Below are 17,274 nucleotides of genomic sequence, written 5' to 3' on the forward strand. Positions count from 1 at the left end.
AAGTCTAGCAAAAAATCACATTGTTTAGTAGTTATTTATGTTGATAATACCAAGAAAATATTAATAATTATTAATAAAAGCTCATTTAGACCAACAGGGGTTCAAGTGTCTTCTGTGGACCAAGGCAGTATTTTTTTTCTACCCTCTATATAGCAGCTGCAGTTTACCATAATAATCAAAGGTCTGACAGTAATATCCCATTTTAAATCATTTAATTTGAAAATAAAGCACATATATGTGTGTTGATTAGTTTATATTTTGTCAGCAGCACTAATTCCATTTTTTCTCTTTTTTTAAAATACAGCATCAAACAAGAAAAAGAAAAAAATACAAGATAAAAATAAAGACCAAAAAAAGTTTATAGAACAAAATATTAAACATACACATAAAATGTCCCCCTTGGTTGAATACTGATAAATATATTTCAGCAATAATAATTGTTCTCTTCCCCCCCTCCCCCCCCCTCCCCCGCAAAACAGGCCCACAAGTTATGAATTTATTCATTTTCATTTGAAGAATTGCTAAATAACATTAAAAATACCACAAATATAGTAATCTATTATCAGTCAACCAATTTGACCTATCACATATCCATTATAAAAAAAAACAGTCCCAACATCAAAGCTAAACTTCAAAGTCTTCTGTTAACAATTTATTATTGTTTTTAACTTGTAGCAATAGCCTCTAGTTTCTTATAAACCCACTGCAGCCATTGTCTCTGATCTATCCAGGATTAAATACCATTGATAGATAATAATACAAGATCCTTTGCATATGGCTTCAATCTGATGTCTACATCAAAGTCAGTAACTGGAGAAAGAGCATCAAAGGTCTCAAAGGTCCAGATAGTCATTATTTCAGTGAGGAGCAACTTCTCCTCTTGGGATCCTGAACTTTTTTTTTTTTTTAATTTGATTTATATGCCGCCCTTCTCCGGAGACTCAGGGCGGCTTACAATGCGTTAAGCAATAGCCTTCATACTTTTGTATAATTATACAAAGTCAGCCTATTGCCACCACAAACTGGGTCCTCATTTTACCTGCCTTAGAAAGGATGGAAGGCTGAGTCAACCTTGAGCCTGGTGAGATTCGAACTTACAGTAATTGCAGACAGATGGTGTTAATCACAATGCTTTTAGTCTGCTGAGCCACCAGGCCCGGTGGCTCAACTTTTTCTGGGGTCCATGTGCAGAAGAGAGGCTGGAGAAAAGCAGGTTAGTGAAAAATTACAGACACATACCCCTCGAGTGTGTTCTGTTGTGGTTGTGAACCTTCATGTCAGGACATCTCCAGAAAGTAATGCTGGGGAAGATAGTTCATCACCCAGAGAATTGACTTCTACTATCCTTCAACATTTGGATCTTGGTCTAGATTAGAATAACAGAGTTGGAAGGGACCTTGTAGGTCATCTAGTGCAATTTTCCACCCAAGCAGGAGACCCTACACCATTTCTGACAAATGGAAGTCCAATCTCTTCTTGAAAGCTTCCAGTGATGAAGCTCCCACAACTTCCGAACGCAAGCTGTTCCATTGGTTGATTGTTCTCACTGTCATAAAATAAAATAAAAACAACTCCTTCTAGTTTATCATCTTTGCTTTTCTTTAAAATTATAAATGGAATCTTTCCAAGCAGCTGCTTCTCACTCCCCAAAAACATAGGTCTCTATTGAAGATATCTCCATAACACTTCTTTAGTAAAACACTTCTTTAGAATTTGAACTTTTCCTTTAAATTGCAACACCATGTGTCTTGACGGCTGTCTTCTAGTTAAACGTGATGGTTTTATTCCACTGACTTCATGAACTTTCCTAAGGAAGTTCTATTCATTAATACCTCCTTTAGCACCCTTAGCAAATCTTCAGGTTTCAGGCAAATCTGTTAATCATGAATTCCAATCCATCCAATTGTACAACTGATTTATTTATTGTTGCCTGTTTCTGGATGTCTTCTTTAGGATGATTTGAAATGTGTGACAAATTCACAAATCTTTTATCTAATTTTCCATTTAAAACTTGTAAGTTGGCAAACATTTTTTTTCAAAAATTTTCAAGAAGACTTTAATGTTAAACTTATTTGAGTCCCATCTCTCTTTTATATCTTCTTTGACAGGGGGCAGGGGGGGCATTGTAGAACATATAACAGAGTTGGAAGAGACATTGGAGGTCTTCTAATCCAACCCCTGCTCAGGCAGGAAACTTTATAGCATTTAAGCCAAATGTTGTCCAATCTCTTCTTAAAATCTTCCAGTATTGGAGCATCCACAACTTCTGGAGACAAGTCATTTCACTGATTAATTGTTGCGTCAGGAAATCTCTCCTTAGTTCTAGGTACCTTCTCTCCTTGATTAATGCATAATATTATAATATTCAAAGTTCTTAATTTATTATTGCTTTGGGCTTAATATAATTCAAATCTCTTTTATAATCAAACATTCAAAACAGAATGTAAACAATTCTTTTTCAAGGTAAAAAAGGGTAGATGTTCCATAACAAATTAACAGAGGAAGCTAAAACAAAGATTCTACAGGAGAGAATAAAAAAAGGGGGGGGAGGGAGTTCCCATCCCACCTTTAAAATAAAAAGACAAGAATAGATACAAAAATAAAATGAAGCAAAGGAGTTATTTTAGAAAAATTAGTAAAATACAAAATCCCTAGAGTAAAAAATCTGGTATAAATTAGATTAAATCACTTTCAATGCAAAAAAACAAACAAACAAAAAGCCCAGAAACCTCTCATGCTGCTTTCTTGTGCAAAAGAGAAAGTATTTGAAAACTCTGAAATAAGTTGATGAAAGTTTACAAAGAAGCAAAAGAGATATCCAAATAAGCATTCAGCCAGGCTATTAACAATTAATCTTCAAAAAATGATATTAAAAACAAAGATGTGTTGAAAGAAAAGATGGAGACTCAAATCTCTGGCTACAATCAGTTGCAATCATCTAGATTTGTCTTCTCAGGCATGTATATGGTCATCCGGGAATTGTCATGGTGAGTCCTAGTTACTCTAAATCTAGGGAGCCCATACTACCAAAGAGTCGGTTTTGGAAGCAGGGTCAGATGTTTGTTGGCAGAGAGAAAAAAACACCTCACTGTGTCAGCATGCCATTTCCCTCAGCAGTAACTCCATCTCTGAACATAGTGTGGCATGGTGCTGGGATTAACCTTTACTATATGTATTCATTTAAGGAATCTGAGAAGCTTTTTTGCTCATATTTCATATTGCTTTTGATTAAACATTTTATTGCTTTATTTTATACATAAAGTATTTCTTCTTATATAAATCACTGCAGGAACTATATCAGAGGGCAGCATATATGTGTTGTAAATAAATACCAATAATAAAAATACAAAAATAAACATCATAAAATCCTATTTTTATACACTAGCGATCAGCAGTCACTTTCATACATAAAGAAAAATAGTCACTTTCTGTGCAGTTCCTTCTCAAAGCATCCTTTACAAAGCATTAGAGCTTAGTATTAGGCTAATCAGAGTTATATAAACACAAAAATTACAGTAATATAATCAGATTGGATGTTAAAAAGCTTAAATAGATGTCAGAATGGAGTAACAGAAGTTTAATATGAAAAAAAAAATGTTGGACAAGGACAAACCAGCCTGCTTCTTGGCAAAAATTGCCACAGAAAAAAAATGAAAGGCAAGGAAAATAACTGCAGTGTTGTGAAAGATGGGATGCAATCTGGAGCATTTATGAAAAATACATAATGAGTAGGTAAAAGTATAAAATGTAGCAACATAAACAACTATTAAATGCATAATGTTATGAGGAATACTTTCAAACATCAAGAGCAGAGAAATATCTCAGTTGGAAACACCAGAAAACAAACACTGTTTATTATGAACCTGTTTAAGTTAGTTAATGTAATTTTTATGCTGCCCATGTTACTGATACAACAGCTATTCAGGGCAGTTTACAATTTGAAAGGTTCTGTGGACGCACACATACATACATACAATATATATATATATATATATATATATATATATATATATATATATATATATATATATATATACACACACACATACATACATACATACATACATACATACATATATATATATATATATACACATATACATATACATACACATACACATACACATACATATACATACATACATACATACATACACACACACACACACACACACACACATATATATATATATATATATATATATATATATATATATATATATTCTCAGGTTTTCGCGGGTGTTTGTATGTAGGTCTTTGGTTATTCGGGTCTTCTCCCACGTAAAATTGAAGGTTTCTTGGCGACGTTTCGACGAAGTCTCATTCGTCATCTTCAGGCTGGTGTTCTCGGCTTCGTGCTTCCAGGAGCAATGTGAGATCGCAGCTGTCTCTTCCTTTTAACTGCTAGTGGGGGTGTGAGCTGATTGGGTGGGGACTTGGCTGTGCTCTGATTGGATGGGGGGTTGGTTGTGCTCTGATTGGCTGGGGGTGTGTTCTGTTTGGGTGCGGGCTTGGTTGTGCTCAGCTTAGTCTCTCAGTGCTATCCCAGTCTCCCATAAGTCACAGAAGAAACAACATAAAATTTCTGACAGGTCTGAAAGTGATGAATAGAGATTTCATCCCACCATGGCCATTTTAACATCTTTCAACATAGGAAAAAACCCTGATTGCAAAAATATCGCACATTTATACCTATGAATCAAAAGAAATAAATATTTGACCTCTACATGGAGGAGTCACAAAATATGGGTGTGTCTGGCTGAAGAGGCCTAAAAAGGCCGAAATAGTGCTATCCCAGTCTCCCATAAGTCACAGAAGAAACAACATAAAATTTCTGACAGGTCTGAAAGTGATGAATAGAGATTTCATCCCACCATGGCCATTTTAACATCTTTCAACATAGGAAAAAACCCTGATTGCAAAAATATCGCACATTTATACCTATGAATCAAAAGAAATATATATATATATATATATATATATATATATATATATATATATATATATATATATATATATATATATATATATATATAAACTAAATGTGCTGACCCAGCATTTTATTGCACCTGTGGGAGATAAGAAAAATAGCAGAAAGGCCTCTCCTGTTTATAGTTGCTTTCTGTGTTCAAGTATCATGTTAACTTTTGTCTTGAACAAGAATCTTGCACAGTTAGAGTCTAGGGGACTTTCAGGAGTCACCAGCCCTGAAAGAGCAAAGAGTTTTCTTCAGATTGTTTTCTTGTGAGATGCTTTCCTTTCAGAACAGTATGATTGACTCTCCATTCTCTTAGCTTTTAGAGCAATGTTAAAATGTACCGTTTAAACTTGGTTTTTAGGAATATTTTAAAGATGTGAAATTCTTTTTTTTTATTGAAAAAGTTTTCAAATACAAATTTCCCCCCCATTTTTCTCCCCCCTCCTCCCTAACCCCCCCTCACCACCCATCCCCCCCTGAGACTTCTTCACAACAAAAACCTAATTCATAGCAGATTATATAATATTTTACCATCCCCTTACTCCCTCCTCTAAATACTGACCCTTACTTACTAATAATATTAATATTATTACTTCCCCCTTTTACCATACATTTCAAAAAAACATTCAACTATAACATTGTATGAAAACTTCTAATTTAACATAATATTATTATAACTCCCAATTTAGCAATAATCTGCCCTTTTTCTCCTCCCCCATACTTTTATCTGTATATTATTACAACATTTCAAAACAACCTTCCACTTTAAAACTATATAATAAATCCTACTTTAACATTTAATCTTTTGTGTATATTAATATAGCATTTCAAAGCAGCCTTCCCCATAAATCCTAATTTAACATTTATTCAATTCTATCCATTTTCTCCACTCCCCTAAATATATCACTTAAACATCCCTTTTCTTAAACTAAACAATCAGTAAACTAACCTATTTCCACCCACTTTCCTACAAAATTGCCATGCACAACCATTCTTAATGTCTTTAAGCCACTGCCCGCCCTGTTAAAAAAAATATATTCCGTTATATAGAAAAAATCAATGACTTTAAATTTATAATCCATATAATATCTTCTTTGATATCTTTCCACTGGATTGTTGAGTCCATCATCCATATTAGGGTAACATAGCATCCTGGTGCAACAGTTTGTTCAAAATCCTCCATCATCATCTGCCCCCATCAGTAATGAATATCCTCATATGTATATAAAAGAAAAAAAAACAACCACCCGAGTGACATTATAATTATATTCCATATAGTTGTAATTGTGGCTTTCATCAGGATTATTAATTCCCATCATCATATTGGGTAACAACCAGATCTTCTGCATGCCCCAGCATAGCTCTCTTGCCTTATAGCTCAAGATGAATATAATATATTTATCAATAAAAAAAAGAAAACCAAAATAGATAATTCCAATTCAACAATTTAAGGCTCTTTTCTCATCCTAAAATTACGGCATTGCAGAGGTCTGTCACTCTCCTCAGGATAATATTAACCAATACTTCGCCTCAACTCTCTTTTCATATATTCATTCATTTTTTAAAAAAATAGCTGGCTTCACTGTTGCTTAATTTAGAAGTTTTTATTTTTGTGAGACCTATTTCTTTTTTTCTTTTCTTTTTGTGGGTTTGATCTCCATCCTAGTTTCCTTTCTACAAGTTGTATATCAACTGATCGGTTTTCATTCTGCTTTATAACTTGATCTTGTTGGTTTTGTTTTTGTGTCTCATATTTCTTTTTTGCTCCATACTTGTCTGTGATTTGATGAATCATCACGTTAGAGTCCGATGCCACTTCTCTCATATTTGTAGATAATCCAGCTGAGGTGTCTAAAGAATCCAAAGGCAATTTGTCCACCACAGCCTCTGTAATTCGATGTTTTCCCTTTATTTCCAACTCCTTCTGCTTATCCTGTATTGTGCCTAAAGATGTTAAGTTCATTTTCAAAGTTTTTTGATAAAATTCTTCCGCTTTTTCAACAGTATTTAGTTGGTATCTTTCTCCTTGATATCTCAATATTATACCAACTGGGGCATCCCACCTGAATAGAATATTTCTTTTTTTTAGCTCAGTCACCAGAAAACCAAATTTCTTCCTTTCCGTTAACATCTTGGGGGGGAGCTCTTTGTAGATCCAAATCTTTCTTCCAAACAATTGCAAAGTAGAGTTGAAGGAATTTTGCAGAATATTATTTCTAATTTCTTTATCTGTAAAATAAATCACCACATCTCTAGGCAATTGCCTTTGCTTTGCAATCCAGGAGTTTATTCTATAAACTCTGTCAATCCTGCAAAATACTTCCTCAGGTTGAACCTTTAAGATCCCAGCCAGAATTTCAGAAGATATTTTCCTTAAATCAACTCTGTTATTTTCCTGCAACCCTCTCAGTCTAATCGCATATTCAGTAAAATTATATTGCATCATTAAAACTTCTCTTTCAATCCGTTGTTGCATGTTTTCTACATTACAAGTCTTTTGATCAGCCTCCATTTTAGGTTTTTCTTCTGAGCTATTGTCTTGAGTGTTTGTCAAATCATTTTCAATTTTTTGTATTCTATTGTCCAAATTGTCCTCAATTTCTTCCACTTTAGACTCTAATAAGTTAGTATTTGCATCCAACTTGATCATAAATTCTGAAAAGCCATTAGCCATTTTTATAATCTTTCGATCCAGAGTATCAAACTTTAATTGTACTATTTCTTTAATTTCCTGCTTAAATTTTTCAAAGTTCTGATTCACAATCTCATCCCTTCTTACAATCTCCTCCAAAAGAAATTCAATTATATTAAAATCAGTTTTCTGAGACTGGAGCTTTAAAACTTGTTCACGTAATTTATTAATGGGGGAATCCCCCCCCCACAGCTTGTTTGTCCAGCTTTGCAAGCTTTAATGCCATATTTCCACACAGACAAACTATTTTTTTTTAAAAAAAAGAGAGGCAAAGAAGAAAAAAAGGACTTCTTTCCAACCAAGATCAATATCAGATCTCCAGGAAGAGAAAAACACAAAACTAGAGCTTTATCTTAAGTGTAGCCAGAAGTATTTATTCCGCTACTTTGTATCTTAATGGAAAACGAAAGGACTCTCCCTTTCAGCCCCTTCTCAAGCCTCGGCAGTCGCCATTTTTAAAAGTTCTTTTTTTTTCCTTTTCCCTTTCCTTCTTCAATAACTGTTGTAAAATGAATAAAATACTTGCGATTCAGGGTCACAGGTCCAACTCATCTCCTTTTTAATTGTTCTGTTAATTTTTGTAGGCTTGTTCTTGTCGCCTAGCTCTGCATGGGCAGAGGTCTCCCAAAGCCCGGAGCGGCAGCGGGGGAAATAGGGAGCTTCGTCTGCTTCGTCCCCAAAAGTAAAAAAAAAACTTTTGGGGCTATGCAGAAAGCTCTACCTGCCCCCGCCGGCTCTATCTCCATTTCCACATGGAAATGGAGTTTTTTCGAGCCGCCTTTCAGTTGTAAAGGCGGCTCTTTACAGGCAATGGGGCGGCAATCCGAAGGGATCGTCTGGCGGCGGCAAGAAGCAAACCGGAAGTCAAGATGTGAAATTCTAATACCGCTTTACAAAGCCTTAGTAAGACAACACTTGGCATACTGCATCCAGTTCTATTCACCACAATATTAAAAAGATGTTGAGATGCTGGAAAGAGTGTAGAAAAGAGCAGTAAGAATGATTAGGAGGCTAGAGGGTAAAACATACAAAGAATGGTTACAGGAATTGGGTATGTCTGATTTAATGAAAATAAGGACTAGGGGAAACATGATAGCTGTGTTTCAATATTTGGGTGGCTCCTATAAAGATGTGAGGGTCAAACTATTTTCCAAAGCACCAAAGGCAAGAAAAGAAGCAATGAATGGAAACTAACCAAGGAGAGAAGCAACCTAGAACTAAGGAGAAATTTCCTAAAGGAGAGAAAAATCAATGATTGGAATAGCTTGCCTTCAAAAATTGTGGGTGCTCCATCACTGGAGGCTTTAAAAAAGAGACTGGACACTATTTATCTGAAATGGTATAGGATCTCCTGCTCGAGCAGGGGTTGTAGTAAAACCTCTAAGGTCCCTCCCAACTATTGTTCTATGTTCTATAACTTATCTAGATTAACCTCAAAAAGCTAAGCAGAATCAGATCTGCTTAGTACTTCAATGGAAAACTATCAGGAAATAGATTAGATTTGGAAAATTTTAAAAAAATCCCAGAAAAATAATATCAAACAATATCCATATTTTTCTTGTCAGGAATATGCAAATATTTATGAGCTCACCAGAAGTTGAGCTCAGTTCAAGGGAGATATAATCTTTTTCTTAAAGTATGGCATTTAAATCCTTCAGCTTGCACAGCTTTACATAGGAAAGTAGAAAACCTTTCTTGCTCTATATACAAGTAGCTTTTGTATAATTTTGCGTGCAGTTTCATTTACAATAATCACTGTCTAATATAAATGGGATTAATCTACTTTGAGATGAACAAAAGAATAACCAAGGAAACTTCCGGCGGTTACGTGTTCGTGAAGCGGGAGAGGGAACAAAACGCCATCCCCGAAATCTCGAATATTCTTCTCTAGGAGCTTTTTATGGGCAGTTCCGATCCCGTAGAGATCAGGAAACAAAAGAGGAAGGTCTGAAGACCCCGGACAAAAAGCAATTGACCGGGGGGATAAAGACAAACCTCTTAAATCCAACGGAGAAAGAGTCGGCCTTTAAGGCAGACCAGGAGTGATGGCGGTCGTATAGTGTGGAAGCGGAGAGTTGAAAAAGATAGTTTCATATGGTGGTCAAGGAGACCCCGGAAGGAGGAAAGGTGAAGTTTTGCTGAATCGGAGGGAGGAGAGAGACACTGAGGAGAAGGGCGAAAAAGGCCCGGAAAAGCGGCGACTAAAAGGAACTAGAGCGTAGAACGAAGAGACGGATTGGAAAAGAGGTTAGTGTGAAAGATCCCGAAAAGTGAACTTAATAGAACGAGAGGAATAACAGGAATGGAGATAAGACCGCTAAGATGGAAAGAAATGGAGAGTGGTGAGCGGAGAAAAGAGTGGAAACAAAGAGGATAGTAAATTGGAGGTTATTCGAAGGGATTTATAAACTTGGAAAAAACTTTAACAGCGATTTGTGACTGGAAATATAATTGCAACTGTGGAACTGTAATATTGAAAATATAGAGGCACAGAAAGAAGAAAGAAGAGAAGATAATAGATGGACATGGGTAGAGCCAAAGGATTCAAGGATACTGATGCAATATTGCTGTATATATTTACAACTAGAGATTAAACAATAGAAAGAAATGACTGAGGAAGAATAAAACATATATATATAGTGAAAGTAAGAAAAAGTAAATCATATTTAGTTATTGTTACTGAGAAAGTGAAATATAAAAGATTGTAAATGATTAATGAAGTAATGAATAGATTAAGTGAATGAATTAAAGTGATTTACAAACTTATATAAGGATAAATATAAACATAAGTATTAAGATTGTAAGATAAATATATATTATTAATAATTATATTGTGTAATATATAATCATAGAGTAAGTCAACATATAGAAAATACAAATTAATATTATATTAAATAAAGATAATAAGAGAGATCTCTTCTGAAGAGCGTGGATATAATAAATAAGAAATATAGGAATACGTGTGTGTGTGTGTGTGTGTGTGTGTGTGTGTGTGTGTGTGTAATTTGAGATCATTGATTGTATGATATTGTGGAACAATTTTACCCGAGTGTTAAAAATGTCAAACATGGCAACTATAACTAAAACAGGGAAAAAACAGCTACAAATCCTCCACCTATAGCTGCTTCTCCATCAAACCAGAGAACAATAGAAAATACGCTGGGAAAAGAAAAAGAAAAATCGGAATTGACAGTAAATAGTATGCAGAATATGTTGCAGATGATACAGGAAACATTAATGAAAACACGAGAAAATTGCTGATAATCATGAAGAGACGAAATTACACGATAAAGTAATTAAGAATTAAATTGGAGAAGTAAAAGAAGATATCAAAAAGATTACTCTTTTCATGTATTCAAATTATGTTTATACTTTTACTTGTTATCTTATATATGCTTGACAAATAAACGTATGACAATATACAATAAGCAATGTTGGAAAATGACCAAAGAATAAAAAAAAGAGGCAATAAAACTCTTCTCTGTGAATATAAATGGCTTAAATGCACAAAGAAAGAGAACACACTTACTAAACTACGAAAGCTTGAAGCGGACGTGATAGGTCTACAAGAAGTTCACCTTAAAAAGGGATATCAAAAATTATTAGAGAACCCAAAATTAGGGAAATTATACACATCATTAATACAAAAAGAAAAAAAAGAGGAATCGCTATATATGTAAAAGAAAGAATAAAATCAAAATTAATTCATTCGGATGAAGAGGGTAGAATATTAATGGTAGAATTAGAAGTTGAACAAAAACAATCGTTATTAATGGTAATATATGCCCGAAACAAAAATCAACACGAATTTTTTTAAAAAGTGCATAACAAAATAATAGAATTAGAATATGATAATATTTGTTTAATTGGATATTATAATGCAATAGCGGATATTTAAAAAGTTTATAAGAGTAACAAGAAAAACAAAAAGAAGAAAGATATATTACCAAAAGAATTCTTTAATATGGCATCAGAATTAAAATTGCGAAATGTATGGAGAGAAATGCATAGTGAAGAGAGCCAATATACATTTTATTCACACCCACATCAATCCTGGTCCAGGATTGATATGGCCTGGTTGACAGCTGAAATTCGGACAGGACTAGAAGAGATAGAAATAGGAGTAAATGAGTGGGCAGACCATAATCCAATAATTATAAAATGGAAAGGACAAAAAAGGTTTAAAAGATGGATAATGAATCAAAATATATGTAGAGACAAAGAATACAAACACATGCTAAAAAATGAGTTGAATATATTCTTTAGCGTAAATAAAAAAGAGGATACCTCAATACAAAACATCTGGGACACTAAAAGCATATATCTGAGGATTGACAATGGCTTATAATGTGAGGAAAAAGAAGGAAAGGAAATGTCAACAAGAAAAATTACAAGAAGAACTTAAAAAGGCAGAATGTAAATTACAGGAAGACCCCCAAAATAAACAATCAAAAGAGGAATGGAATATAATTAAACATAAAATAAATTTAACAATTCAAAAGGAAATAGCCCAGAAAATAAAGATGTCAAAACAAAACTATTTTGAACATGCAAACAAAACCGGTAGATGGTTAGCTTATAAATTAAAAAAAGATAAAGATAAAAGAATGATATGCCAATTAAAAGACAAAAATGGGACAATGCAATATAGAAGGGAGGATAAAAAGAAAATCATTCAAAAGTTCTTTTCAAATTTATATTGTCAGGAAGATATAGTAGAAGAAAAAGTAAAAAATTACATAGAGGGAACAAGCTTAAATAAAATTACAGAGGAACAATAAGAAATATTAAACAGGACGATAACGGTGACAGAATTTGAAATGGCATTGAAAAAACAAACAGCAAAACACCTGGCCCAGACGGACTACCAGTGGAGATATACAAAAACATCCAAGAAATGCTGGGAGGGATGATGTTGGAAATATTTAATGAGGCTCTGGAACAGGCAAATATACCGAAAACATGGACAGAAGCAATAATTACTCTTATTCCCAAAGAATAAGTATTTGTATCAACAAATACAAAACTACAGACTGATCTCATTACTAAATACCGATTACAAGATATTTACTTCAATCATAGCCGAGAGAATTAAAAAAAAATCTGAACAAATATATACAGCTGGATCAAAATGGATTTTTGCCAGGCCGACAAATTAAAAATAACATGAGAACAATAATAAATACTCTAGAATTCTATGAAACACACTTGGAAAAACAAGCTTCACTGGTTTTCCTTGATGCCCAAAAAGCATTCAATAATTTGAACTGGAAATTTATGATAAACCAATTGAAATTCATGGAATTTAGGACAAAATTTGAAAAGATGATTGAAAAAATTTATATAAAACAAACGGCAAGGGTAATTATGAATGAGGACATTACAGAACAATTCGATATAACAAAAGGGGTGAGACAAGGATGCCCACCCTCTCCACTTCTATTTATATTAACTTTAGAAACGCTTCTGAAGGGGGAACGGGTGACTCCGCGAACGCCGAAGGACGCTCCTTTGGGAGCTGCAGCCCCGCGATTCCGTTAGCCGCTAGAACAGCAAAAATCAGCTGTCTAGCGGCTTGAAACTCGCCCCTGGGGAAAAGTGGGAGAGAAGAGCAGAGGGGTTTGGGTAGAGCTTCCCTAGACCCCCAGGCCTTTTCTTTTTAAGCCTGGGGTTTGCAGGGTGAGAGCTCCCTGAAAGTTTTTCAGTGATCCGGATCCGGGACGAGTCTGCTTCATGCAGAACGAGGCGTCGCGACCACACCAGCATCAGCAACTCAATTTTAAGGAAAAAAAAAATTTGGACTTGAAAGCTGGCAGAGCAAATACAGGAGAAACAAAAATTGCAAGTACTAAACTTTAACTCCAAAATCTATCACTTCCCTCTGAATCTCTATGGTAGAAAGGAAAAGTAAGATGGCATGTGACTCTAACGGGGCATGGAGAAGTAAAACTTAGATACAAAGTATTATGTGGTGTTGAAAGCCCCTCTTTAAAAGAAGAGGATTTTATTTTAAAAGGAGAAGGATTTAAAAATTATATCTAAGAAAAAAAAATGATGGCTGGCTTTTCTGAAAGTGATGAAGGCTCACAAATGCTGACTGTGGATCTTTTGGAAGAAGTTTTAGAATCATTTACCTCTGCATTCGTGGAAAGAATTGAAGGGATTCTTAAGAAGGATTTTACTCAAATCCCAAACAAAGATATAAGTGAAGAGGAGGTGGAAGAAAAAACCCAGTTTATTGTGCCTTTGGAAAATGAAATAGAGGTTCTTCAAATTAAGAAAGAAAAGCAGAGAAGCTTGAAGGAGTGTAACCAGGAAATATTGAGAGATATTCCTCCAAAGGTTTTGATACAGACAAATGGAAAATTGTCAGGAGATGTTGGGATTTTTTTATACAAAAAGGAAGATTCGAAGTGAAACTTTACAACTTTGTTACAAAAATGGATTCTCAATCGTAGTTGAAGAGGTGTTTTTACCGAAAAGAATTACTTTGCGAAGAGAACAGGATTGTGGCGGAGGAATAAGACTGAAGAAGAAAGAAAGAAAAAAGAAAGTTTGCAAAAAAATGGAGAAGGGAAAAATTCTCGAAAATAAAAGCAGGGGGAGGAGCAATGCTGAGGAAGAAAGTATTATTGAAGAAGAAGGACTGGAAAAAATATAAAAAGAAAGGAAGAATGGAAGATTAATTTCTTTTAATGTTTTATTGAAATAAAAAGACTTATTAAAATTGGATAGCTTTTTAAAATTTATTGAAGTATTAAAATGGTTAACGTAAAATTTAATGGATAGTTTTTTTTGTTTTGAAACTTATATTTTGAAGAATGTCATATTGATGTATTAAGAGATTTTAAAATGTTTAATCTAAGATTATGGTATTTTTAAAAGGTATATATGATGAAATGTTTAAGTTAGACATAACTCGATGGATTAATCATATTTTTTCTTTTTTTTAAAAAAAGATATACTTTAAAGAAAGTTTTAAAATGTTTAATTTAGAATTTTACAAGGGAGTAATAATGAACAATCAGAAATTGGCAAGTGGTTTATGAATGATTAAAGAGGATAAATGTTTAATTTAGAATTCTACTAGGGAGTAATGCTGAAAAAGAAGGTATGGAAAGGATTTTAGTAACAAATGGGAAATGTGATAAAAGAATTTATAAAAGGAAGGTTGATGAATAACTTTTAAAGGGGGAGTTAAAGAACGTGAGGGAGTTTTGAATCTTGTAGTAAGTTAGCATATTTTAGTTTATTTAAAGTTTGTTAAATGTTATATCCTGTTTTTGCTCTGGGAAGTTGGGGTGTGTGTGGGGAGGGGGAGGTTGAAGGTTGTGTGGGGATAAAATTGTTGTAAAATTTTTAATAAAATAAAAAGATAGAGAAGTGTTAATAGAGAAGTAAGAAATGTGGGGGAAATGTCATAATAAATGAAATGATAATATTAAGATATAAATACTGGAGGAGTAAGAAGAAGACACAAAAGATGTACTTAGATGACACATTGAATGATTGATTATGTATTGTTTGTTTGTTTATAAAATAAAAACTTTTTTATATAAAAAAAAGAAACGCTTCTGAAGAAAATTAGAGAGGATGAAGAAATAAAAAAGTTAAAAATAAAGAAAGAAAAATATAAGGTCCAGGCTTTTGCCTATGATCTGGTGTTTATAGTGGAGGAACCATTAGAATCAGGACCAAAATTGATTAAGAAAATAGAAGAATTTGGTGAGGTAGCGGGACTCAAAATTAACAAAAATAAATCTAAATTATTAACCAAAAATCTTACAAAGAAACAAGAGAAAGAATTAGAATGTAGTACAAAAATACAAATAACCAAGAAAATAAAATATTTAGGGATTTGGTTTATTGCAAGATGTTCCTCAATTACGTTAAATTGCTACAGCAAATCAAAAAAGATTTAGAAAATTGGAAAAAACCTACAGATCTCACTATTGGGGAGGATCGCCACGATTAAAATGAATATTTTGCCAAAAATACTATTTCTATTCCAAGTTATACCAGTAAAATTAGAGAAAAACTTTTTTGAAGCCTTAAATAAAATAGTTACTAAATTTATATGGCAGGGAAAAAGACCGAGAATTAGACTTAAATTTCTACAAGACACAAAAGATAAAGGAGGAGTAGCACTCCCAGAATGGGAAATATATTATCAAGCCTCTTGCATAACCTGGCTAAAAGAGTGGACAGAGTTAAGGGATAAAAGAACACTAGCAATTGAGGGATATGACCTACAAGCGGGATGGCATGCATTCCTTTGGGATGAAAAACATAAAAGACATAGCTATTTTAGAAGACATATACTAAGGAATGCATTGCTACTAATTTGGTTAAAAATAAAAAAAACAATATTACACAAAAATGCCAATTTGGATCACACCTATAGAAGCATTAAAACATCCAAATTTAACTGAATGGGATAAGATAATAAGATATAGAGATACTAAAAAAACAAGGAAATTTGAAATCGAAACAGGAATTGGAACATGATCTTAATAGAGGAATTGATTGGTGGACATACATGCAAATTCAGTCTAAATATAAAGAAGATATAAAATTATGTGAAGTACAAATTGAGCAATATGAATTTGATAAAATTATACAAGGCACAGAGGAGAAATTAATTAGTAGGATATACAAATTTTTACTGCGATATAAGATGGAAGAGGAAGTAGTTAAAGATACAATGATCAAATGGGCAAAAAAAATTAATCACACAATAGAATTGGAGAGATGGGAAACAAAGTGGCAAATAAATAAAAAATTAACCATGTCCGCAGCATACAAGGAAAACCAGTTGAAGATGTGCTATAGATGGCATCTCCCCCCAGCTAGACTTGTAAAGATGTTTCTGAATAACTCTCCAGTATGTTGGAAATGCAATAAGAGCTATGGAACATATTATCATCTTTGGTGGACGTGTCTGGCTGCAAAAAAATTCTGGGCTAAGATTAAGAAATGGTTAGAAAAAATAACAGAGCAACCTATTAATGGAAAACCAGACATTCTTATTAGGAATACTTACCAAAAAATACACCAAAGAAATAAAATATTTGATTTTACATATTATAACAGCTGCATGCATATCATACACACAAAATTGGAAAAGGGAAAACATACCAACAGAAGAAGAATTGATAAAAAAAATATCCTAGAATGAATTTAGAAAGAATCCTAGAATCCTAGAATATGGACAAATTAACAGAAGAGCTCAAAGAAAAGGAAGATACAGAATATTATATAATCTGGAACAAATGGTATAATTGGCTAGAGACTAGAAATAATGGATAATAAAAATAGGGGTGAAGTTGAAAATGGAAAGAACAAATATGATAATGTATAGAATGTATAAAATCAATATGATTGTTAAGTAGTATAATGTAATTAAAAGAGAAAGGGACAAGAAGAAAATGAATAGTATAAAGGGAATCCTAACTTCTCAGTCTTTTGGTTAAGAACAAGTGTAATACTATATCTGATACTTTTAGAGTTTTAGAAAGTTTAAAAGATTATGTCTCATAAGTATATAAGGAATATGGACTGCCATTTTTTAAAATCAGAAATAGTGTAGGGTCTCCTGCTTGGG

General features: G+C 33.4%; 1 protein-coding gene across 3 annotated transcripts in view; it reads left to right on the plus strand.

The window, feature by feature from the left end:
• The window catches only part of NEK10 (NIMA related kinase 10), a 213,081-nt gene that overhangs the window by 174,240 nt on the left and 21,567 nt on the right, over nucleotides 1-17,274 (plus strand). The gene's annotated exons all lie outside the window — the stretch shown is intronic.

Source organism: Pantherophis guttatus, chromosome 4 (assembly GCF_059756535.1).
Source record: "Pantherophis guttatus breed Tessera chromosome 4, ASM5975653v1, whole genome shotgun sequence".
In the NCBI taxonomy this organism is placed as follows: Eukaryota; Metazoa; Chordata; class Lepidosauria; order Squamata; family Colubridae; genus Pantherophis; species Pantherophis guttatus.